This window comes from Ursus americanus, chromosome 1, assembly GCF_024610735.1.
Source record: "Ursus americanus isolate L20-20 chromosome 1, mUrsAme1.1.p, whole genome shotgun sequence".
Taxonomy (NCBI): Eukaryota; Metazoa; Chordata; class Mammalia; order Carnivora; family Ursidae; genus Ursus; species Ursus americanus.
The window spans coordinates 50,499,254-50,524,745 of record NC_142127.1 but is presented as its reverse complement, the minus strand read 5'-3'; the positions used below and the strand labels follow the sequence as shown (position 1 = coordinate 50,524,745).

General features: G+C 40.3%; 1 protein-coding gene across 4 annotated transcripts in view; it reads right to left on the bottom strand.

Moving 5' to 3' along the window:
- Nucleotides 1-25,492, bottom strand: part of RAPGEF4 (Rap guanine nucleotide exchange factor 4) — a 272,967-nt gene that overhangs the window by 177,979 nt on the left and 69,496 nt on the right. The gene's annotated exons all lie outside the window — the stretch shown is intronic.

The following is a 25,492-nucleotide window of genomic DNA, read 5'->3' as shown; positions in this document are numbered from 1 at the left end:
GAATTAGGTGAGCTTCTATAGGCAATTTACTCAAGGTAATTAAGAATGCTAAATAAACAAATTATTATTTTAAATGGCAAGAAAGCTTTAATTAAACTTGATTTCTATACTTAAAATGAAATTACTAACTCAACAGAAAGGATCCAGTGCAAATTAAAAGCAAAGTGTCAAGAAGGAGAAAAAAAAGAATGTACCCTCTGACTTTCGATTCACAAGATTAGTACCAGGTGTCACTGCATTTTCACTGGAGCTGGCTCAGAGAGAAGTATCTCTGTATGTGAATTTAGAATTGATAAAATGTATTTGAGGTGCCTCAAGCATGAGCACGTTTTAAATGGCAAAGATGCTAAGCAAAAATAGAATCAACTCAAACCCAAGGTAATTTCTCTCCAACTAGCATCTCAATCTTTCTCTGCCAATAAGAAATGGAACCCAGCAGGCTAGGGTTCATCCAGGGATGAAGAGTCCTTCTGTAATGGGTAGAGGGACACGTTAATCCATAGTAGACCCTCCACAGTAGTATGATGGCCACCAGCCATGAAGTGCATTTGTATGATGGATCAAACCAACAGGCCCCAACCAATGACCGTGAAAATAAAGGAAAATCTCCACAGTTATCCCGAGATGGAGAAGGCTAAAACATTGTCCTATTAAAGCAGATAACACATATGTATTTAGTCCTACAAAATAACGTAATCTTAAAAATAATTATAGCCTATTAATAAAGCTTCAAGTAACCTTCATTAATCTCCAAGACTAGACATTTCCATGTCTTTTCCCTTTTTAATGCTTTGTCCCAGTAATTTTAATGGGACTCTGATTAGACCCCAGCCACCAGTAGTGGCAAGAAGTAGAGCCCTCAAGAACCACCTGTTTTCTTCTCCACATGAAACACCTTGCCTGGTGGAGCCTCCTGGGTCTTCCCTCTTCCACCTTCAGCCCAGTGTCCCACAGGAATACACAGGATGTGTCCTGTCCCCTTCACTCCTGGCTTTCTGGTCAGGCAGGATGACCCAGGGCAGGAGTCAAGGAGGAAGCTAAGAGCATGAGCTGGGTGGTGGCAGAACAGAGCAGGGAGGGGCCAGGAGACAGGCTGGAGAAGCCATTCTAAGTCACTACCTTTGGCATCTGGGCCTGGTCACCCTGCCATGCAAGACCATTTTCATATTGTTTCCCTAAATAGTCTGCCTGGAGAATGGCCCTAGGGATATTATTAAAATATCAATGACAGTGATAGGAAGTTTATGTCAAGCGTGTGTTCCAAGGAGTGGAGAGAATTTCAGATTACTGTGTTTTCTCTTGTGTACTTGTGCCTTCACTCTGGAGAGGCAACCATGTAACTGCTGACTCCAACTAGAGAGGGAACAAGTATGTCTAGAAGTCAAGAGATCTGAAGAGGCCAATTGTCCCTAATTCTTCTATTTGCTCCTTCATCCCTTCCTGCATTCATCAGTAAGAGTCATTCATTCATCATTCATTTCTACACTCAAGGCATATACAGAGACACCATGCTATCCCCAAGTTGCTCACATCCCAGAGATAGAAGAGACATCAAACAAAATGTGCTGGAAACTCAGGATGAAATGGGAGCACCTCAGAGGAGCATCAAATATTTGAGGAGTGAGAAGTTCAGGGCAGGGTGGGGGGGACAGAGAAAGCTGCCAGTGACCAAATATCGGTCCCAATAGAATGTGTATGCTCCTCTGACCCACCAGAAGGGGAGCTGTGCATGGTGTGAAGACAGCTTTGTCTCTCGACTTAGAGCAGAAACTCCCAGAGCACTGGCACATATCCCTTGTGTCTAGCACAGAGCACGGCAGGGTGTGAGGTCTCAACATACATTTGCTGAATAAATGAATGATCTAAGAATCTGAATCTGCCCTGGGGACTTGTGTTGGACAGAACCTTAGTGAGTGGGCATATTAGAGGACATCCAATAACAGAACCCTCTAGAATTTGCAGACAAGAAACTTCCTCTAAAATGTTTGCACAGAGTCGCAGAATTGCACAAAGAAAGTGTGTGGGGTCCACAAAATGTTTGCAAGTGAATGGGTAGATAAAAGGTGGTACATTCAATCAATGGAATACTGTAATGAAAAAAAAAAAACTACTGACATACACTACACCATGGATGAATTTCAGAAACCGGATATTCAGTGAAAGGAGCCAGAAATGGAGACCACATATCACATGATTACATTGATAAGAAATGTCCAGGAGAGGCAAATTTGTAGAGATGGAAAGTAGATCTGTGATTGCCCAGGGATGAGGGTGGGATATGATTAACTATAAATGGCCATGAGGGATCTAAGCAGGAGGATGAAACTGTTCTAAAACCGGATGGTGGTGATAGTTGTGCCACCTCGTAAAGATTCCCATTGAATTATACACTCGAAATGGGTGAATTTTATGATATATAAATACACCTCACTACAGTTGTTTTAAAAGCTTTGCAAAGGGAGTCATAAATTATAGGTTTGCCGTCATGCTGTTATGAGGGGACTGCTATGTTGTTGGAAAAAACAAAGACAGGAGTCAGCTCAGAGTTGAAAAGAACCCCCATCTCCTAATTCCCAACCTCAGGGACCTTTCTAAAAAAAACCTGCTCACTGGTTGCCAGGGCTGGAAGGAGGGGGGAACAGCTAAATGGGTATGTGATTTCCTTTTGGGGTGATGAAAAAGTTCTGGAAGGAGATAGTGGTAATGGTTGCAAAACATGATGAATGTACTTAATGCCACTGAATTGTATGCTTAAAATGGCTCAAATGGTCAGTTTTATGTTTATGCATTTTACCCAAAGTTGTGGCCATGTCTGAGGAATATTTCCACATTTCCCTTTCATTTGCCAAATCCACTCCCTGGTAGCCACAGGGTGGCCAGCTGTTGTCCTTTGCCATCTCATGGCAGGATGTCTTAGTCCAGGTGACAGCATAGCTCTAAGAAATCTGTTTGCTGTACTCTATTACCTTTTCCCTGATTGCCAAACATCAGATATTAATTAAAAGAAAAAATCTGGGCCTGGTTTGCGTGTTAATCCTGCCCACTTGAAACTGGTTCGCATCGTTCACAACAACACAGGCAGGGATGTTCCCTGAGCTGTCAGGCCATTCATTAAGTGTTGCTACCATGGCTTCCTGCTCCCTGAAAGTGTAGGAGGCAATGACTTCTCCTGTCCTGGATTGAGCCGTGGCATATTACGAGAGACTTGCTGTTTGTCAGAAATACTTTAGGTCCATAAAGCTCTAAGACTCCCTGTTCCCATATAATTCAAAGCAGCTCTAGCCTGACCTGCAGTGACTTCCACATGATCCTTACAGCAAATGCCCTGAGTCTCTATCGTCCACGATGATTCCTAGAGTACTTTTTTCACCAATATCATTTGCACTGGTATTCCTATCAGACTATCTATAAAGCTGGTTAAAATGTTCTTTCCTTCTTCCCAATAAGAAGACAAGTTGCTAGCGAATTAAAGTTTCCCAAGGATGCCAATTTATTTAGGGCTAGAACCAGGGTCTGAACATGCTTAGTATTCATATGTTTGATCGGTGGTGTACATAGAAAGTAAGGATTATCAGCTACAAAATATTTTCTACCTCAGAGATGACATTAAATTGATACTTTCATTTTGAGATTGGTTAAAATATGCCTGCAATTGAATGGAGTGGAAAAAAAGAAACAAAACCTCAGCCTTCCATTTATGAAATAAAATTTGGAGAGCAAGTACTAAATGCCAAATGTCTATAAGAACTCCTCAGAAGAATTACTTCTTTGCTGCCAGCCAAAACTCACAGGGACACACTGTGGCTGAATTTTTTAATTGTGCTTTTTAGATGCTGGATAATTTTCTGACTATTAAAGACAATCATAGCCAAGCCTAACAATAAAAGTAATTGAATCTCATGCTTGAGAGCATACAGCTGATTCACCATGGGGTGTAGGAGAGGAAGGAGGCAAATAAGGGGAGGTGAGAAGTCCAGAAGTAATTTTCGCTCCATGAAAAGCAGAGGCTGCCTTCACAGTAGAAAAGCGTGAGATGGAAGTGTGTCCTTATTCTCCAGACCTATTTTCCCGTGTGGCATCTGAAAACTATGAACATGCCTTACATACTGAACCCCAGCTTCTGCCCCGGGTCTCACAACCCCAGCTTAGGACGTTGAGATGAGATTTGCAAGAGAGGACAGGGTAAGGCCACAGCCATTCTTCCCTTGGGAGGCTGTCCCTGCTCCAAGTCTCCCCAGGGGCTGGGCAAGACGGAGCACGCAGACTTATTCGGCAGCATGCACTGACCAACCATAAAATACAGCCTCACTTGTATCTACGAGAAGAGTCTTTGCTTTACACATATATCAACTGCATTCAGCCTCAAAGATGAAGCTTCTTCTACGTGTAAGGCAAATAACACAAACGCTACACAAGCCCTGCCTTGAAAGGATTAACAATTTAATGGCAAAGTACTAGCTGCTGTCACATATAAGCTAGCCAGCCACCTGGTGTCAGAACAAGAGCTATTTCTGTAGATATTAATTAGTGCACAGATTTCAAGATTTAGTTGGTGGTCACAGAGAAGGCCTTCACAGATTGGCCTTTACAGAGAAGAGATTCTAGTATAGGACACTTGGATAATTACTTAATTTTCTCTTCTATAAATGGGGATTCAGGCCCACAATCTCAAAATCAAACAGAGTCAAAATCAAAATGGCTGCAATGAAATATATGAATATGAATATTCACAAATGGGATAGGGATTATAAATATCCTCATGTCCTCAAGAACAGAGTCTAGATTTCTACTTAGCTCTGAAGAGTGACAATATCCCTTTTTCTTTTCCTTTACTCCTCTTTTCCAATTATTTTTAACATCCTATATTCCCTGGCAACATCTCTCACACCTGCTCCCTTTTTCTAGACTATATTCACCCGAGGCATGGCCTTATCACAATATATCCAGACTGAGGTGATAAATGCTCGGTCATTGTGCCCCCTTCAACCTCCCCCTCATACTATAGAGCATTCTACAGCCATATCATTCTCGTTGTCACTGTGATCCCAGCAAAAACTCTAAAGACTCAACTAGTGTCAACAGATCCAAGTCCAGATTCTTTGGCTTAGATTCCTATCCATTTTCCCAGGCTTCTACCCACAAATTCTCCGTTCTACTCAAACTGATTCCCCAGCACCTGTAACTTTACCACCTCTATAACCTCACTGCTCTAACTCCATACCTGTGTGGCGGACTATGTTTTCCAGAGGGACCACAGCAATCTCTCCCATCCTACATGCTCTTCCTACAATGTGACCTGAATGAGTTAAAAGTGGGGCCTAGGTTCCGTCTCCTTGAATCTGGGTGTACCTGTGAATATGATCAACGTGGCAATGGATAACTTACACGGTAGGTCATAAAATTGAAGGAGCTTCTGCCCGTTTCTCTCAGGACATTGGTTTTTTTTTTTTTTTAAAGATTTTATTTATTCATTTGACAGAGACAGACAGCCAGCGAGAGAGAACACAAGCAGGGGGAGTGGGAGAGGAAGAAGCAGGCCTCCAGCGGAGGAGCCTGATGTGGGGCTCGATCCCGGAATGCCAGGATCACGCCCTGAGCCGAAGGCAGGCGCTTAACGACTGTGCCACCCAGGCGCCCCAGGACATTGGTTCTTGATACTAGACTCCTTGCTAGGAGAAAGCCAAGCAGCCACGTGGAAAGGCCACCTGACAGCCAGCATCAACCGAAAGACATACCAGCAGAGAGCCTTCAGCTGATTTCAGCCCCTAGCTATCCTCTAGGTTGTCCCCTAACGATCCCAAGTGGAACAGAGATAAGCTGTTCTCTCCCACCCCTACCCCCTGCCATGCTCTATCCAAATTGCACATTTGTGAGCAAAATAAGAGTGTGGTTGTTTTGTATACCACATCTTTTTTTATCCATTCATCTGTTGATGGACATTTGGGCTCTCTCCATATTTTGGCTATCGTGGACATTGCTCCTATAAACCTTGGGGTGCATATGCCCCTTTGTATCACTATTTTTGTATCCTTTGGATAAATACTTAGTAGTGCAATTGCTGGGTCACAGGGTAGTTCTATTTTTAACTTTTTGAGGAACCTCCATACTGTTTTCCACAGTGGCTACACCAGTTTGCATTCCCACCAACAGTGTAAGACGGTTCCCCTTTCTCTGCATCAGCCATCAAAAGGAATGAACTCTTGCCATCTGCAACAACGTGGATGGAACTGGAGGGTATTATGCTAAGCGAAATAAGCCAGTCAGAGAAAGACAAATACCATACGATTTCACTCATATGTAGAATTTAAGAAACAAAACAGATGAACACAGGGGAAGGGAAGGAAAAATAAAATAAGATAAAAATAGAGAGGGAGGCAAACCATAAGAGACAGTTAACTCTAAGAAACAAACTGAGGGTTGCTGGAGGAGAGGGGTCTGGGGGGCCAGGGTAATTGAGTGATGGGCATTAAGGAGGGCATGTAATGTAATGAGCACTGGGTGTTATATGCAACTGATGAATCACTGAATTCTGTCCCTGAAACTAATAATACACTATATGTTAACTAAATTAAATTTAAATAATAAAAAAACGTGTGGTTGTTTTAAGTGACTAATTTTAGGGTAGTTTTTTATGTAGCAACAGATAACTGGAATCGACTAAAATACCCTCCACTTCTTTTTGGCCTTCTCAAATCCCACTTACCTTCCAAAGCCCAGTACAGACCCCTAACCTCCTTCATGCTGTTAACCTCACCTAAAAGTGGTTTTTATCTGTCTCTCTTGCTTGAGGCCCATTTAGCACTCAGTAAAGACCTAAGACCTACATAATCTCCTTGAGAAAAAAGACCACGCCTGTATCTTCTGGGGAACCCATTCCCAGCAACTCTCGGAATATCTTACACATAGCAGATGGTCTATATATACTTGCTGCATAACTAATGTTCTAGCCTCCAGAGTAGGTACTTAATAAATGATACATACTATGACAGGTGATTAATATAAAAAATGATAGAAACAGAGGGACAATAAAAAATTTTAAATGGAGGATTAGGTAGTTATAGGAAATCCAAAATTTCAAGTCATTAAACTGCGTTTATATCGAGTAAAGTAGATGCTTTTTAAATTAATAGTTTATGTTCAGGAGTGGGTGTGTGTGTGGGGGGTGTTTTCAGCCAACATGTAGATTTGGATGTCTGCTTTGGGAATTGTTCCCTCGTTAATAATTAAATTCTAAATGGGCATTTTGAGAAGTGGTAGTAAGTATCCACATTGTATGGTCTTGTAATTACTCAGTGTAATTAGAGTATAGAAGAGTTTAGAAATAGGCAGAATGTTTCCTGTCAAATACCATCTGAATCAGGATTTCTTGAAATGGGGATCATGAACCCTACCTAGATGCTTGTCATTGGATAAGATTCATGAAGTTCATGCCTGAAATTATATACAAAGTTTCATATGTATACATTTTTCTAAGGAGAGGGAGGGTCTATGACTCTTATCAGATACTCAAAATAGTTTTGGAAACACAGTTAATCCACAGCTTTACCTTATCACATGAGCTTTTAACTCCTATTCAGAGATTCTGCTAAAGGGACAGGTGTGGGCCAGCAATGGGGAAATACCGAGGCTGGTCTGGCTGTACCACTGCCTTACATGGTGGCCTTGGGGAATTCCTTATAAACTCTCTGGGGCTGCTTCTTGACCTCTCAACTATGAAAACAGGAGGATGCACTACAGCTACCAAGACATCTCAAGATAGTTTCCCTAACATGGCCTAAAGAGGAAGGAAAGGGCTACTTCACTTGGTGTTTTTTCCATTGGATTTTCTTTCCTATAAAAGAACTGTAATATTAATTTTGGTTAAAATCTACATCTAAGTGTTCACAGTCATTTATTTAGTAAATTTTAATTGAGTGCCCATTCAATGTGACAGTCACTGGCTATGGACATTCCACTCGGTCCTTTAAGACCTGACCATCACTGAGTAGGCCCACCCCACCACTGCACATAATGCTAGGAAGTAAAGTAGACAGTAAAAGTATCAACAAAGACGAGAAAGGCACAAAGGACCCAAGAACAAGTGATTCATCGCTAAGTGAGTAGAATAAGCGTTGTGTAGGAGATCAAGTAGAAACACGGTACTCCATTGAGTGGGCTGAGTACTCCTGAGCCAGGTTGATTTGGGATGTCCACTTGCTCCTTTGCCTTTCAGAATTGCATGCTCAGTTAAGGGCATAGCTTTTTTTCCCTAGAGGAAAATCTTTCTTTAAAGATGTGTAAGTAGCTATACTCCAGCTCAGTATCTCGGAACCAGTTCTCACATGAATAGAGTCATAAGCAAGCAAAAAGCAAGTAAACACAAATGCTTAATGGAAAAGAAGGCACATAATGAGTAATTTAGACCCAAAGGTAATCTGACCATAATTCTCCTCATGCTCAAAGTTTTCAATGGAGGAAGTAAGATTTTTACGCAGGCTTTGAATTACAGATGAAACACAAGACAAAGTACTAGAAAGAAAACAGGAATTCAGCACTTAAGAAGATGGCAAGTATGACATAGATCATTTCATCATTCTGTGGACCATTTATTTACCTCCTAATGTTAGTACTTTAAATTTTTATATTAATACTCAATTTTTCATATGTATGTGAATTATCTCTTGAATTAGACAGTCCCCTCCTTGGGCCCAAGGCACATATGTTATAGTTTTGAATATCATTTGAATGATGATGTGCCCCTACTAAATATTCGGTAAATATTCTATGAATGAATAAATAGAAGTTTCTCCTTAAAGCTTAAGATGGTGGAAAAGACTGGCTTTATAAGGAAACTGAATAATTTCTTCTAACTCACCATAATTATTTCCACAATATATTTCTTTCACAAAAACTAGAAATATAAATGGAGATCCTCAATTTGTTGCTGGTAATTTGGAGTTGGGGACATGGAGATCTATATTAGGAGGGGGCTGTTCTCTGTTTGGTGTATGGGGATTAGGGGAGGGTAAGGAGACAATGTTATTTATTGCCCATATTTGGAAACTGGCATAATTTGTGGCTCTTAAGAAAAAAATAAGAGTAGTAAAGAACAACATATGGTACAAACAATGGGGTTTGATTTTCTCCAGTACATGGTTCACATAATTCTTCCTCCTGATCTCTCCCATGACTGTCTGTTTGCTGTGTATGTACCATACCATGGTGGACTTTAGATAAATGTGCACGTGTGTAAACAAAATGTACAGGACAGCAAAAGTGTTTGGTGTGCACAGTATCTTCAAATTGTATCAAAAATGTATATAAAAGGTCCTCTGAAATCATCTCCAGACAAAGAGAGCTCCTATAATTTAAAAAAAAAAATGCCTATGTGGTAAAAGAAGCTAAACTTTACTTTTTCTTTTTTTAAAGATTTTATTTATTTGAGAGAAAGATTTCGAGAGAGAGCATGAGCAGGGGGAGGGGCAGAGGGAGAAGCACACCCCTCACTGAGCAAGGAGCCTGACGTCGGGCTCCATCCCAGGACCTGTTCATGACCTGAGCCGAAGGCAGACGCTTGACGGACTGAGCCACCCAGGAGCTCCAGAGCTAAACTTTTCATCCCTGGCATGCTTAGAAAGATCTTACATTTATTTAAGATATTCACTTTATACCACACACAAGAGTTCCTTAGACAAAACTGACTCTGGAGTCTTCTTTACTTTTCCAAAAGCTGACTCATATAATATATCGTACTTCATTTTCTCTAAGTCAATCACAACAAAAAACAAGTTGCAGGGAAAACAAAGGTGGAAAATGGTAGACTACCATTCACCCAGATTTCCCAGTGCATTTAGAGGTTGGACTATTTGACTATTTGATCATCTTATCATGATGGGCCATTAACATGACTCTCTGCGAAGTGTGCTGAAATTGAAATCAGGAAGCCATTTTTTAGGAGGTTGTTCTTTCACATCGTGATATATACAGAATAATGAACATGCCTCAGCTCTCAGGAAACCAGAGGGAATACCCTCCAACCGGCCACTTCTTGCAGGAAATGATATGTATTAGCATGAAGGGATAAAATAAGAACAGTAGCTTTCTTATTTAAGAGGATGTTCTTAAGTATCTCTTGATTTTTCACCTCAGGGTCTCATAAGAAGCATGACCAACAGAGCAGGCACTTCATATTTGCTGAATGTAACTCAATGGTATAGATTCCATTTTCTTCTCAGTGTCAGTGAGAAAAGTACCCTATGCTATATTTGGGCTACTGCTCTCCAACTGAACACAAGCATTTTTCTCACATATATTCCATTAAAGGAGGCTGAAACTGGGGTTTTTGTTTGTTTGTTTGTTTGTTTGCTTGCTTATTTGGTTATTGGCTTGTCTGGTTGGTTGGCTGGCTTGTTGCTGATACTCTGAGGACAGTAAAAGAGGGAAACAACATGGTACAAATCACAATGTTTGAAGTCAGACAAGACTAGTTTAAGTCCTAACTCCTTTACTTTATTAGCCATCTAATTCCTCAATCTAAGTCTCAGTTTTCTAACTTATAAAATGGGACAGTAATCCCTACTGGCCAGGGTTGTTAGGAGGATTAGATGAGACAAATGGCTACTTAGAATAATGACAAGCCCACAGTAAGCATTAGGCATATCACTAATTTTGTTTATTATTATTACCTCATTAAGTCATAATTAGGATAAAACAAAATAATATATATAAGTGCCTCCTGACAGACAACAAATGCTAATGCTCACATTCTAGAAGAACATGATTTAATGGACAGTATAAGCCATCTTCCTCACACACCCCAGGGAGTGTTCTAGCACGTTGGTTCTTCTGGCCACATGTTGCTATTAGAGCACAGACATAGGTCTAGCTCAGGTATACCAACACTTCACAAATCTGTCACTCTGAATTTACTCAAACAACACTTCCCAGTGACCAGAAATCACAAGAAATAGAAATAAGCATCAGAATGTTCAGATTTGCAATGAGAATGCTGGTAAACATTACGACTTTGATGTGGCACTTTTGGACGTTGAAAGCACCAAATGACTAGCCTTGGGAGATGCTGCCATGTAGCCATGAGCTATTTCCAGCCCTTCTTGCATTTCCTGGCTTTACCTGGATGGGATATGAGCAGATTTGTCATTCATACCATTCAAATAATTAGGGCCTGACCCATCTCCTGTGTCACATCCTCAAGTCTCTTCACATGACTCATCATTCAGCTGGAAAGCAGGAAGCGCTCCATTTGGGGGAGGAAGTCAAAAGGACGCCACGCCTCAGGACAACACCATTCTTACTCAAACAGTGTATTATTCTCATCTACCAGGCAACGCCCAAACAGAGCATGTTTTATCACACCAACAGAAAGGAAGATCAGGGCTGTGAATTTACACTCGTGTCTCACATCTGAGGCATCATGTGACCAAGAGCTACAACCACGAGGCTGTTACACTGACCCTCTACCCAGCTAACTTCTGGAGGTTCCAAAGCACCAAACTTCTAACCTCAAAGCACAGAGATCTAAGCCTTCTTCAGCTTATTCTGGCATCATCTCTTGGAAGTGATACTCACTTGCACAGAACAGAATTAAATGTAGGTAAATAGAAGTGGGTGTGTTTTGCGCATATTTATGCAAGCCTACCTGTCTATACCTGAGAAAGTTTTGGCACCCAAAGGAAGCTACTATGAAATTTTTTGTTGCCTAGATTGTTTGCTATTTATCAATTTGCATTTTTCAAAATAAGCCTGCATCTACACTGAGATGTGACATCTTTAATTACACGGAGAGTCTATTTCCATTACAAATGGGTCAGGAGTTACCTTGCCTCCCACTTCTATTCAGAAGATCTGGAGCTGCTAGAAATATCACCTTCATTCAAGGTCAGGGACAGTTTGGAAGAGTGATACTCAATCTCATCTTCTTTTCACCCTAGACTCATATTCCAACCTGGAAATGGAAACTTTAGAGGAGTGAAAAACTGGCTAGCCTGAGCTCTTTAATGACTTCAGTCTTTCACGGTCATTGATAATTTGACTTCTGAATTAGAAATGGATAATTGTTAAGAGAGTTTATTATTATTATACAATTGTGTGCAGTTTTGTTCTGGTGATTTATAATTGTATATTTATTTATCAATAAGGGTAAATTATAAATATTCTAATGATTCTAATGATTCTAATGATTCACATTTATAAAACATTTGAAGTCATATATATATATATATCTAAAATTGTTATCATTTAATGAAATTCTTTCACTCAATGTTCACCTATGTGCTAGACACTCAGATACTCTACAACCATGCAAGCTATATTTTATCTTATTTTATAGATGAGAAAGCTAGGGTACAAACCCCTGGCCCAAATCACACAGCCAGGAAGCGGTAAAATCTCATTTTGACCCAAGTCTATATGACACCCAGGCCATGTGCTTTCTACCCTAGAAATTGCCCCCTCTATGTATTAATGAATATATAATCCTATATATTCACAGGATATATATTTTTTTCCATAGGATAATGTTTACAGCTTAACACATAATTTAGAAATAATGTTTTATAAAGATTTAAATCCCTTCATTCATACATCACTAATCCAGAGGTCCTTTGTACATATCTAATCAACCTGAACACAATGAAAAGCTGCAAATAAGTCACCTAAGCCACCAAACCAAATGTGACATGTATTATACACATCAGAGCAGGTAAATGACACTGCTACAAGCGTGAACATCTCATTTCTTCAAGGTCTGTCACTCTTGCTTTAGAGACCATGCTGAAAGAGTGGCTATGTGTTTCCCAACACTTACCAGAGAAAAATCACCAGGGACAGGTAATAAAGGGGAGTTTCTTTTTTCTTTTTTTTTTTTTTTAAAGATTTTATTTATTTATTTGACAGAGAGAGACAGCCAGTGAGAGAGGGAACACAAGCAGGGGGAGTGGGAGAGGAAGAAGCAGGCTCATAGTGGAGGAGCCTGATGTGGGGCTCAATCCCGGAACGCCGGGATCACGCCCTGAGCCGAAGGCAGACGCTTAACTGCTGTGCCACCCAGGCGCCCCTAAAGGGGAATTTCTACAGACAAGAATATTGATTGCTATGAAAAGTAAGAGCCAGGAATTTGGAGGAAGGGGGAAAACAGAAAACTATAGAATTCTGTTATACAGTGGTGCCATCTAGTGTAGGGGCAAAAACTACACAGCTTAGAAGCCCCTGAGGGCTTCTACCAGACAACTGAAGTACAGTATAAGATCATAAAGTTCTCAGGATGACACTGTCATTATGATAGAGGAAAACAAAATGTAGTATTTTACCTAAGACAAAATGGGAGAAGATTATAATTTATAAAAATGTTTTCCAAAAATATATTTTTTAAGGGAAAGAGGGGGCAGGGCAGAGGGAGAGGGAGAGAGAGAATCTTAAGCAGACTCCACGCCCAGCATGGAGTCTTCCACGGGGCTCAATCTCAAGACCCTGAGATCATGACCCGAGCTGAAATCAAAAGTCAGTCACTTAACTGACTGAGCCACCCAAGGCCCCCCCAAAATATTTTGATGTTTAAAGGAAGAATATTTCCCTTTACTGAAAACCAATCTTTTGCTAGGCTTTTCATTTCTCAAAGAGGCTGAAAGCTGTTTGGTTTTGACAAATAAACATCTTATCTATTTCCAAGGGGATTGCTGTGTATTAAAAGAGGTCTCCAAGCTTTTCCGGAAGAGGAGCTCACTAGCTCTGCTTTACGGTTTACCTGCACTTTTCACCACCATTTTAGCTTGCTTCTCCAAATCAAGTTTTTCATTAAGAGTAGTTCTCTTCCTCTACCTTCATAATATGCACCCAGTTGATAGACATTCCTATCAATCTCCTCCCCCGAGGTTTTTGGAGCTGCCTCTGCTATTTTCCACACATGACTATATCCCATTTTTCTAGAACCACTAACGAGCAATGAATTGGGTATGGGAATGATCAGATCCAGGCACGAAGGTGGAATTACTCCATCTCTGCATCCAGGGTTCTTTCGCTCCAGCCCTGTAAGACAGTCCCACTAAAAGTATCTGATCTCTAAAGAGAATGAGGGACCATGTGCTGAAACGGCTAAGCCAAGAAAAACAGTACTTGATATAATTTTAAAAGGCAGTCTTCCCTTTAGCTTCCCCCAAAGAGATAAGGATGAATCATTGCTGGGAACTGAATTTTGCAGTCAACAGACCTAGCAACCAACTAATTCGGGATTAACCCCCTGAAGTAGCATACTTCCCTGAAGTAGCAAAAGGATAAAAACACTAAATGGATAAATTAAAATAATTTCCAAGGGAAAGTGATAAACAACAAAATGTCTTTTACAAGTTTTGTTTTATAGTAGTACGTCCTTAGGGATGTGCAACTGGGGGATAGTTCAAGGGAAAGAGATTAGAGGAAAAAAATTAATGAATGAACTGTCTTGTGGAAAAAAAATCATAAAGCAAGTCAGAAAATGTCTCTCTAGTCCTAAGCGCCTGGTCACAAAATACATCTTGAACAAAAAACTTGGAAGATATTTTAATAATATGGTAAAAAGGAGGCACGTTTAATTTACAAAGAGCTCTTATAATTTTACAAACTGTAGATACAATCCAGCAGACTACTGGACAAAGGATATAAACTGGTCACTCACAGACCAAAAAACAAACAAACAAAACAAAACAAAACAAAACAACAACACCACAACTGCCAGGAAATATTTTTAAAGATGCTTAACCTCACTCATGATTAGGTAAACAAAATAATAATGATAATAAGATACCAATTTTTTTCCTGGCAAAATTTTCAAAGTTCGAAATTACACATTGTTGAAATATACAGTGAAGTATAAATTGGTGCCAACTTTCTAAAGTGTAATTAGAAAGTATTCATCAACTTGTAAATTTCACATAATGTCCACAGGTAAGGACTTACTCCATAAAAGTACATCAGTATATATGTAGAAGAATGTCCACTGCAGCACTGTTTATAAGAAGAAAAACCAATGTAACTGTCCATGAACAGGGGAATAGGTTAAATAAATTATGGCAATCCAGCCAATGAAAAACTCAGCATAATGCGGCTAATCTGAATGCACGGAGACAGAAGGATCTCTAAGATCCACTAAATGGAAAAAAGCAAGATACAGATAATATGAACGATGTAATCTCATTTGTGGAAGTATACAGGTTTAAATGTTTTTAATGTAAATACCATTAAATAGTTATTGCTCATAACAAAACCCCCCAAAACTTAGTAGCCTAAGACCGTGACTCTATTATTTCTCACGATTCTGTGGGCTCCCTGAGCAGTTCTGTTGGTATCACCTGGGCTTACTAGGTGGCTGCAGCCAGCTGGGTGTTGGTTGGGACTCAATGGACTCACTTCTCTGGGCCCTCAACTGGTACGGTTGAAATGACTGGAATGAACACATGGTTCCTCCTCTCAGGTGTCTTCACACGATAGAGGAAGCACTCCCCATGGGCAAGAATAAAACCGCAGGGCCTGTTAGGCTAACACTCAAAGTCAAACACAGTCATTCCCATAACAGTCTCATGGTGAAAGCACGTCTCAGGGCCAGTCTGGATTCAAAAGGAGGAAAGAAGATTCCACCTCTTGGTTGGAAAAACAAATTTGGCTGAATTTGCGGCCATATTTAATCTACCACTCTATATATGTACATATCTCCCTATCTATAGCTATATCCATCAGAAATGTTATTAAAGAAGATATTGAGATAACCCCCCCCACCCCACCCCAGGAAAGGAGCTGGGTATATGAGCAGCAAGGGAAAAGTAAGAAATTTACCTTCAGTTAATGCATTTCTATACTCAGGGCCGGCTTCACAGGCACGAGACCTGTGCAGGCACAGGGCCCCATGCTCAAGGGCTCTGAGCCCTCAGTGTAATGCTCTGCAATCACCATCTTGAAATTCTTAGTGATTTTATCTTTGAACTTGCATTCTATAAGTGAAGTGCAATGGAAGAGTGGGGCGTGTATGTGAGCAGAGACAGGGCCATGTGCATGTCCACTGTTCCCTGACACCCCTTTCACATAAAGCATTCACGATACCTCGTGAGAACAGGATTCAGGTGCACTTATGAGGCATGGGAGCTCAACACATCTCAATGCAAGTACACAGTGAGCATGTTACATCTTCCAATGAGCAAGTCCAGGTGCTGACAGCCCCAGAGGCCCCATTTTCCATTCTAATCAGAGCTTGCTTTGAACACAAAGAGTGCAGTGGTATTGACAAAGGAACTCTATCATATTCTTTCTTATTCATATTACTTCCCTGTACAAGCCAACCACTTACACGGAAAATAATGACATAAAGGGAAAAGAAAGCTAGGGCAACCAATAGTTCCTCTTCCTGAGTCCTGCCTTAGCGGTCTGTCAGCTGCAGATCGAGGGTATAGGTAGAAGCTGTGTGCATGAAGAACTGAAATAAAAACAGTTGAATTAGTTTTGTTCATGGTCTCTACTGTTCTGGTAAGAATATAATAAATGTGCATGTACAAGCCAGGAAACAGAAATTATATCACTTTGGTGATTCCACATACAAGTTAAATGTCCTTATATTTGCATTTAAAGCTCGCATTGCACCATTGAAAGACAAACAGAAAATTTGCACTACTAATTTAATTTATCCTTTACTTAGAACATTAAATAACAAATAAGAAACATGATGAATTGAGATAGAAAATGCCGAAGAAAGGAAAAAGCTTTGTATTTTAGCACCATTAGTGACACTTTCTTCCTCTGGGGAGAATAAGGGATGTTACATTTTTATGTTGCACCAGGCCCCACAAATTATGTAGTCGACTCTGTCTGTACTATTTGAACATGTACATACATGTCCTACTTTTTTGCATTAAAAAATAGGTTTCTTTCTACCATACCTCACCCACTCTTTCACTTCACATTTAAGTTTTATGAGCTTTATGTTACTCCTTACCTCAAGTCAACATAGATTGGTTTAAAAAAAAAACATAAAAAATAATAAGACCCAGGGAACACAGCTGAAAGAAGACGGGTACCCAAAAAAGAAACATTTTTACTAAAACAAAGGCAATATTTCATATTGTTATTGCTGCGCTCTTTTTCTTTTGTGGGCAAACATTCTCCCTGATTTATAGCACTGAAACCATGGTCAGCACAATGAAATTAAGCAAGAATAATATGTCAGATTAAAAAAAAAACAAATCCAATTTTATGAACTCGGTTCATGACAGCTGCACTGTCAACATACATATTTATTCTCTCAAGGGCCATGGATGCAAGGTCATCTATACCACAAGGGATGTCTGTCTTGATTGGTACATATACATCAACTCAGGAAATATAAAAGATATGTTAGAGGTTATTTACAGGGAGAACTTCTTGGAAAATTAATACCAAAAGAATTTCCCATGTTTTATTTACATGCATGGTATCAATGTGATATCCCATAGCTATAATGATTAAATACCTCTACTCAAATTGAGGGAGGGATTATTTCTTTATTTACCTCTTATACTTTCGATATTACTAGTCATGTATATTACTTTGAATTTTCAACCAACTTACTAGTTTGTAATAACCAAAAATTAAAATGAATTATACTAAAAAGATTCCTACAAACTTAGAGTTTTCTATTTGAAAAACAGTTACATTTTGCCATAATGTTCTCAGATTTACAACATCACATCATGCCAACAGGAGATTTACGTTGTTGGGATTTAAATAATTAGTAAAGGAAAAGGAAAAAAGTGACCTATATTCCTGGTAAGTATGTTAGAGTCAATTTGTGTGAAGATCATGATTCAAAATGTCTTGATATTTTTAGAAATTTTAAAACCTTTTTTTTTTTCTTTCTCAAGAGCTTGAGAAAAAGAATCAAATGTAAGCTTTGGAAGTCTTGCCCAAAAACTAACCAAAGAGAATATTCTGCATAAAATCTTCTACGGAAGAAGTCAGTAACAGTGGATTGCTTCTGGCAAGAGAGCTGGTGGTTAGGGCAGGGGTGAGAGAAAAACATGTTTTTCATTATATATATTCTGTTGTACTTTTTTTAAAATTTAAATTTAATTAGCCAATTTAGTTACCATGTGTATGCATTACCTAGTCTCAATAAATTAAATTTCTTTAAATAAAAAAACAAAGACAATTATTCTGCATGGTGGGCCATGCTATAGCTAATTTTTAGTACCATTGTCTGAAGGTGTCTAGTTAGCCTTGTGGGCATTATTACATGTGGGTGATTTTGGGGGAGAGGTATGGAACTGAAAATACAAAACCACGCTTCCATGAAAACTAATTATTAAAGTTCAGTCATTTTGGAACTGGATACAAAATACTCAAATGTGCTCTATCTAGAGGAGCGATGGCTCCATGAATTAGAAATATTTATTTTAAAACAGGCTTTGGTAGAACCTCTTACTGCAAAGCATTTCTGTTTTGAGGCTGGAACTTGGCATTTTTCCTAATGATTTCTTTTCACTGCAAGAAGAGTTTCTGGATACCAATGTCTCAGCCTGAAAGCCACAATGAAAATTATCCATCATCTCCATTCTCACATCACAAATTCTGTGAAGATTTTTTCAGAGTAAATGTTCAGTGTTCTCCCACATAAAGAGGCAACAGACTACATGGTCTGATCTGTATCCTGATTCTATAGAAAATGGTCCTTAATCATTTGGGGGGGGGCAGTGGGGCCCTTTCAGATTAGGATGAAAGCTCTGGACTCTCTTTTCAGAAATGCATACACATAAAAATTATCAGAGCTTGCAGGTTTCTCAGTAGCTGATCTGCGTACTGCCCAGAGCTCATGAAATCTGGATTAGAGTCACCTATTAGGGACCAGTCCCCCTTTCTGACACTGCACCTAAACCTATCTGACCATGGGCCAAATAAGATATCCTATTACTACAGGGCAAAACGCTAACACTTGGGTCTAATCTTGAATTCTTCCTAAGTTAAAAAAAAAGGCTCTTTTTATTTCAAAAGCTCCCAAAACTGGATACTTAAACTTAAGTATTCTTGAGACTAAGCTCTTAATAACTTATGACTAAATAACTAATATTTGTGAAAAGGTAAGAATGACTTCTGGCACTTAGTTTGTGGTCAATACAATTCATCTTTTATTGTTCGTTATTATTCACATGCAGAGACCCACCATATGAACGTAAAATCCAAAAGACCACAATGATGTTTAATCAGAGCTGGTCTTAGATCATGTCACAAATTACACAAATGGGGTGCTGTCGGGGGCTCATCTTCCTTCTCCAACAGATCGGAGAAGACCCTGCCAAGCCCCACAGGAACAGGGAGATTAAAAAGAGTGACATGGAGTGCTCTGTGCCTTCTGTGACCCAAGGACCCAGACCTAATGGCCACTGGGAGCCCTGGCTGCACCAGCATTGGCACAGCCTCCACTGAAAGCCCCAACTGACGAAGACCGGCAGGCCTCCAAATCGGGGAGAAACCATATGGATCCTCAGAGTGTGTCTATTAGTGGTCCTTAATTTCCTCTGGGTCAGTTTTGAAGCCGCATTCAGCCTCTTGCTCGGAGCTCTCTCAGCCCCAGAACCTCTCAGCTTCCAGGTTTCTTGGTCTGTTTGGAGGAACAGCAGTGCTCTGGGCCTCCACTTCCCCTGAATCTTAGCAATTCCAGCTGCTAGACTTGCTATCCCCATCCCCTCACGTGATCTAAACCTGTCTTACAGTCATGCTCGTTTTCATCAACAGGACCCTCATCGCCTCAGGAGGCAACTAGCCTCCTCTTGGCCTTTCATTCACAGACAGATCTGGTAATACCTATGTGAAGGGGCTGCCATCATTCATTCCTGGTGTCATTCACCTGATCGGGAGGAGACCTGGAGATGTTAGCGGAGACAGCAGTTGGGCTGGGTCTTGGGACAGGTGGGGAAAGGAGGTGAGTGGACATAAAGGGACCTTAACATTTTGGGCTTGTTATGGGTTTTTGCTCCAGGGAGGAAGCAGGCATGACGCTAGCGTCCAGAAGAGCTGGGGGTGGGGTGGGGGTGCTTCGGGGAGGGGAAAGAAAGAGATTAAAATCCTGCGCTGTTCTCAGGAAAGGCTAGGAGGCTCTGACAGGCTCCTCTTTCCGTGAAGAACTTGAGAAGGAGGCAAGCTTGCCCTGAAACTGGAGGGTTGTTATGACCCCTCCTCCGTGTTCCACCAAAACAGACATGTTCCCACGGTAGCACTTGTATCCTCTGCTTGTGTCTGGTGACATCTTTCTGTCAGTCACCTTCCTGTCGGCTTTAGGAGGACAATACACACAAGGAGGCTTTCTCTGGAAACTGTTCTGACTTTCCCTGGCAGTTACCATCTCCTCCTCCCACTTCCAGCCCCTACACACACCTCTATGATAGCTCATATAATCCGATTTTAAAATTTATCTTCATATATTTATCTTTATTAGACTGTGAGCTCCTTGAGGGTCACACGCTGTTCTCATCTGTGTGCCCAGTGCCTAGCATAGCACCTGGCATTTCGCGAATGTCCAACTAGGGCTTGCTGATATGATTGAAGTTGAGAAAAATATCTGTATAAATTAATAGAGGCAATATGGCTGGAAAAGGATGAATGGCCACATTTAGAAAGTTTTGGATGCCAACATAGATGGTTTAAACATTTTCCCTGGGCAGCAGACACAGCAGCACTAGGTCTGAGCAGGCATGCATGAACTTCTCCATCTGCATCTATCTGTCTCTACCCTCCCCACCTTCACTTGGTGCTTCCGTGGGGCTAAGGAATTGATAGCATCATACCATTTCTTCCTTCCAACCATTTGTGATAAGATTATTGTTAACCTCCTTTCACAAACAAGGAAAGGGGTTTAGGCAGTAAAGTAACTTGCCCAAGGACATAGGGCTGGGCCAGACTGTCATCTGATCTGGCTGATTCCAGTCCCTGGTCTTTAAAAACCATGCCGCCTCCCTTAACAGTGGCTAGACATGAGGAGAGACAAGGGAGGTCGCAGCGATGGTGGGAAGGAATTGAAGAGGAAGAGATACACATACTTGATTATAAAAGGAGGCTGGGTAGGACCGGGAGAAGCAGGGAGAAAAATATCAACCTAAAATATTCGAGTAAACTTGGTATTTCCTACTAGTCTTTTTTCAATTTTTCTGAATTTTTAGAAGTTTGAATAAAAAGTTGGAGGGAGAAAAGATAAGTCTGACATTTCAGACCTAAATGAAGTCTGGAGAAGAGGCTAGGATGAAGGAAAGAAAGCATAAAGCCAAAGGCAGAAAGCAAGAAAGAGAATTTCAGAAGATGGAATGCCAACTGTGTTAAAACTTTTCTAAAAATTTCTTAACCATGTCAGGACGTGTAATAGTTTAGACTATTATGCACATGCTTGTAATTATTACTATCAGGAAGTCATGTAATGATTTTAATTTATTAATTTTCATTTATTAATTATCACCTCATTAAATATGCCATCTTCTATGTATGACAAAACCTTTGGTTATTAAGGAAAGAAAATGTCGATGGAGGTAGTGTGATCTGTAATACAGTTTTCAGAGAAGTAGAACACTAATATTTTTAAAGCTTTAAAAACTTCACAACTTTTTGATAAGTAAATGCTTTTTACAGTGTTTTCACAAAGTTGAGTATGTTTCTGAGTAAGTGGATCTTTTCTCTTTTAAAATATTTATTTACTTGTGAGGCAGGAGGGGTGGAAAGAAAGGGAGAGAGAAACTCAAGCAGATTCCATGCTGAGCATGGAGCCTGACGTGGGGCTCGATCTCACGACCCTGTGATCATGACCTGAGCTGAAATCAAGAGTCAGACACTTAACGAACTGAGCCACCCAGGCGCCCTGACTAGGTATGTCTTTTATTAAATGCCATATCTGATCATTTTATTACATTTTCCCTTTTCCAAGTTCTGTTATGCTTTTAACAGGGATTAGATATAATGTAAGTTATTATAGAGAGTTTTTTTTCCCTTTTGCAGTATATTGGTACTAGGCAATTCTATGAATTTTAGACAAAGTGAAGCATGGGCAAAAATGCCCCACAAACAAAGTAAAATGCACAACAAATAGCAAAGACCTAAAAATGAAAAGCCATTTTCATTAACACTTATTGCTAAGAGCTGTGCTTTCCCCAGAACTATTAAAGAGATAGATACAATTCTGGACAGCGAAGAAAACAGTTACAGATGCTCAAAAAAGAGGACTCACTTGGGGCGCCTGGGTGGCTTAGTCAGTTAAGCCCCGGACTCTTGGTTTTGGCTCAGGTCATGATCTTGAGGCATGAGATCGAGCCCCAAGTTGAGCTCCACGCTCAGCAGGGGGAGTCTTCTTGAGATTCTTTCCTTCTCCCTCTGCCCCTCCCCCCTCAAACAAATAAATAAATAGAATAAAATTTTAAAAGAGGAATCACTTCACTAACTTCAGAAGGTATCCAGGTAACACTCATGTTTCACTCAGACTCAAAGCTTAGAGCAGTGTTTGGGGGCTGGGGGGGTGGGGCAGTGGGAACTAAGGTCTGGAGGGTTCCACTATCAAACCACTGGGATCTTCACAGAAACTGAAGCAGAAGAGCAGTGGAAGGGACATAGATCATGGTACAAATATCCAGAAAAGAAATCTTAAGAAAATTTTATTACGGTTGCTAAAATAAGGTTATAAGAAATAGATTATAACATAGATATTATAAGAAACAATTGGAGCCAATATATGAATTTGTAAGAGCATTTAAAAATGTTTTGAAGCAGAAGAGAGAAGCAATAAAAGTTTTTAAAACTTATTCAATTCATGCGGACAGCACCATTGACTAAAATCCTATTGCTTACACCATGTGACTTTTCAAATCAGCTACAAATGAAAGATAATATCTTTATAAAACAAATTTAAAAAATTTTAAACCACAAAATAGCCTTTTTGTTAGAGATTTAATGGATTTAGAATGTACGTACTTTAAATTCATGAAAAATGAAAAGTCAACAGACCAAGATAAAATATTTTCAGGAATTACAGCAAAGGGTTAATATCTTGTTCAAATAAAGTGTTTATATAAACTGATAAATAAATGCCAGTGTACGAGTAACATGGTCCCTGAAAGATGAAATATAATCAGGAAAGGAATATATAGGAAAATCTCAACCATCCCAGCAGTAATCAAAGAAACACAATGACAATAACAGTGTCTATTATAACGGAAGAAAATACATAACGGTCATGCTGGCCAAGGCTGGATATAATAGGCATGCTCAAATACTCCTGGTGGCAGAATAAAAGCTATTGAAAATAAATGTGATTATATTTATCAAGAGACATAAATGTTTTCATACCTTTCAACTTAGTATTCTTTTTCTGGAAATTTATCTTAGAGACGTGATTCTCAAAGTATAGTCTAGGGACAGGTCAGGGATCTCAGGGGGCCCATGAGCTCAAAACTCTTTTCATAATAGTGCTATGATATTACTTGCCTTTTCCACTCTCATTCTTGTACAAAGGTACAGTGTGGAATTTTCCATGAGCTACATGATGTGTAACGACAAGATTGTTCTGACAGATAAGAGAATATGCGCTTGTAGGATGGTGGAATTGGGTGGGGGGTGAAGGGAGATTTTGCACTTGATTCTCACACTTTCAATAATCAGACCATACAGGCAACCTCTAATCACAAACCCTCACATAAAAAACCCCACTCACTGTATCTCTAAAGTAGTGATTGCCATTATTACTTAAATCTGGCAGGAGCCCCAGTTTGGAAGTAGAATGTCTGTATGAGAGAAGGAAAAATTACACTAGGAGATTTAACACAAACAAGGAATAAACATAGTGTTCAATCATACAGCCTTAGCACAGAACGAAAATGCCAGGCAGGTAAATGCAGAAGCAGATGCAAAGGGGCACAGTGCCCACTTAGCAAAGCCCACTGCTGGAAGACAGAGGTTCTCAGCCCTGGCTGCCCAGTAGGCCCACTTGGGGGGCTTGAAGAAGCCACTGATGCCCAGGGCCCCTCTTCTAGAGATTTTGGTTTCACTGTTCTAAGGAGGGCCAACACATGGGAATTTTTAACTAGCTTTCCAGGTAATTCTAATGTAGAACTAGTTTTAAGAATTACAACTGTAAATGATGAAAGATACCAAAAAGTTCTTGCCTTACCAATGATATAATTTGATACAGTACGAACTGTTGCCTATACTTTATACTTTCCATTCACATAATTTGTGGCTTTGCCTTCTTGCATTTGCAAACCAAAAGGGAAGGGGGGGTACTAAATTTTCCAATTCATAAGGCATCTAAGTAATCAATCGACATTAACTTGGAGCACTGCTGACAGCAAGGCAGGATTTAAGCAAAGCCATCTTTATGTTTACAAATAGGTGGCCCAGGAGCTGGAGAGCTTTCCAAAAAGTTATCTAGCAGAGCTGGGTTAAACCAGGAATAGACCAGAATTTCAAGCCAGACCACTTGACCACCTCAATAGCCTTTAGAAGGTCTGTCTTGCATTTATTGGTTTGGGCCAGACAGCTCAAAACACTGAGGTTAGTAAGATTAACCACAGGCAAGCCTGCAGGAATTCGGAGAGGCTGACTTTGTGACAGGATTTCCTGCCGCTCCTTCCTCGGTGTCAGACACCCTGCCCCACTGACTGGGCTCTAACCTCTCCGCAACAGCCTAGAGACTACGCAGGAGTGGAATTTGGCCCAATGAGAACAGAAAAGTCCCATGACCACAGGGCTTCCTACACATAAAGAGCTTAACAATATCCCCCAGTCCATACCACGAGTTCCTTCTGAGTCTCAAGTTCTTAAAAGTTTTCCTAACTAGAACTGCCTTTTCCCGCGGGACCCATTAAACCTCAGAGCGGATTTCTCCAGATGATGACTGAACAACAAACAAAACACAAAGCCAGGCATTTGGGAATGCAACACATGACACCCTCGGAGGGCCAGCCGACCCCTATGCAAGCCTGCCCAGGGGCCTGTCACTGGAGGAGAAGGCAGAACAGAGCAAAATAGGAGTGAAGAAGCCCTGCCTCTTCTATGTGGTCAGTCCCTTGGGACAAGACTGCCTCAAATGCTATAATTTGGTTAAGTGACCCCAATCCTTTAGGGATGCTGAAAAACAGCCCTGTTAGCCACATAAGAATTCAGAACCCAGTTTCTTTGTCTTCGTTTGAAATAATACCCTGGATGGAAATGAATCTCTCTCTGCCTCCCCCATATGTCCTCTGGCGCACTGGATCTTCCTCAGAGCACTTTCCAGTTTGTCTTACATCACGGTGATTTGTGTTTATGCTTGTCTGTCTTCTCTAGATTGTAAACCAGGACAGACATGATATATTTTGCACCTCTGCTTGGTGGGAACCAAGTATATGTTTGTTAAATGAGACAGGCGTTGCTTAAAGATAAAATTTTCAAAGCGGCATCAATGAACATGGAGTTGAGAAGCTCCTTAGCAGCCACGCAGAGTGGTAGGTTCGCTGGGAGAGTAATGGGGGCCACTCAAGATAAAAGTATGGGG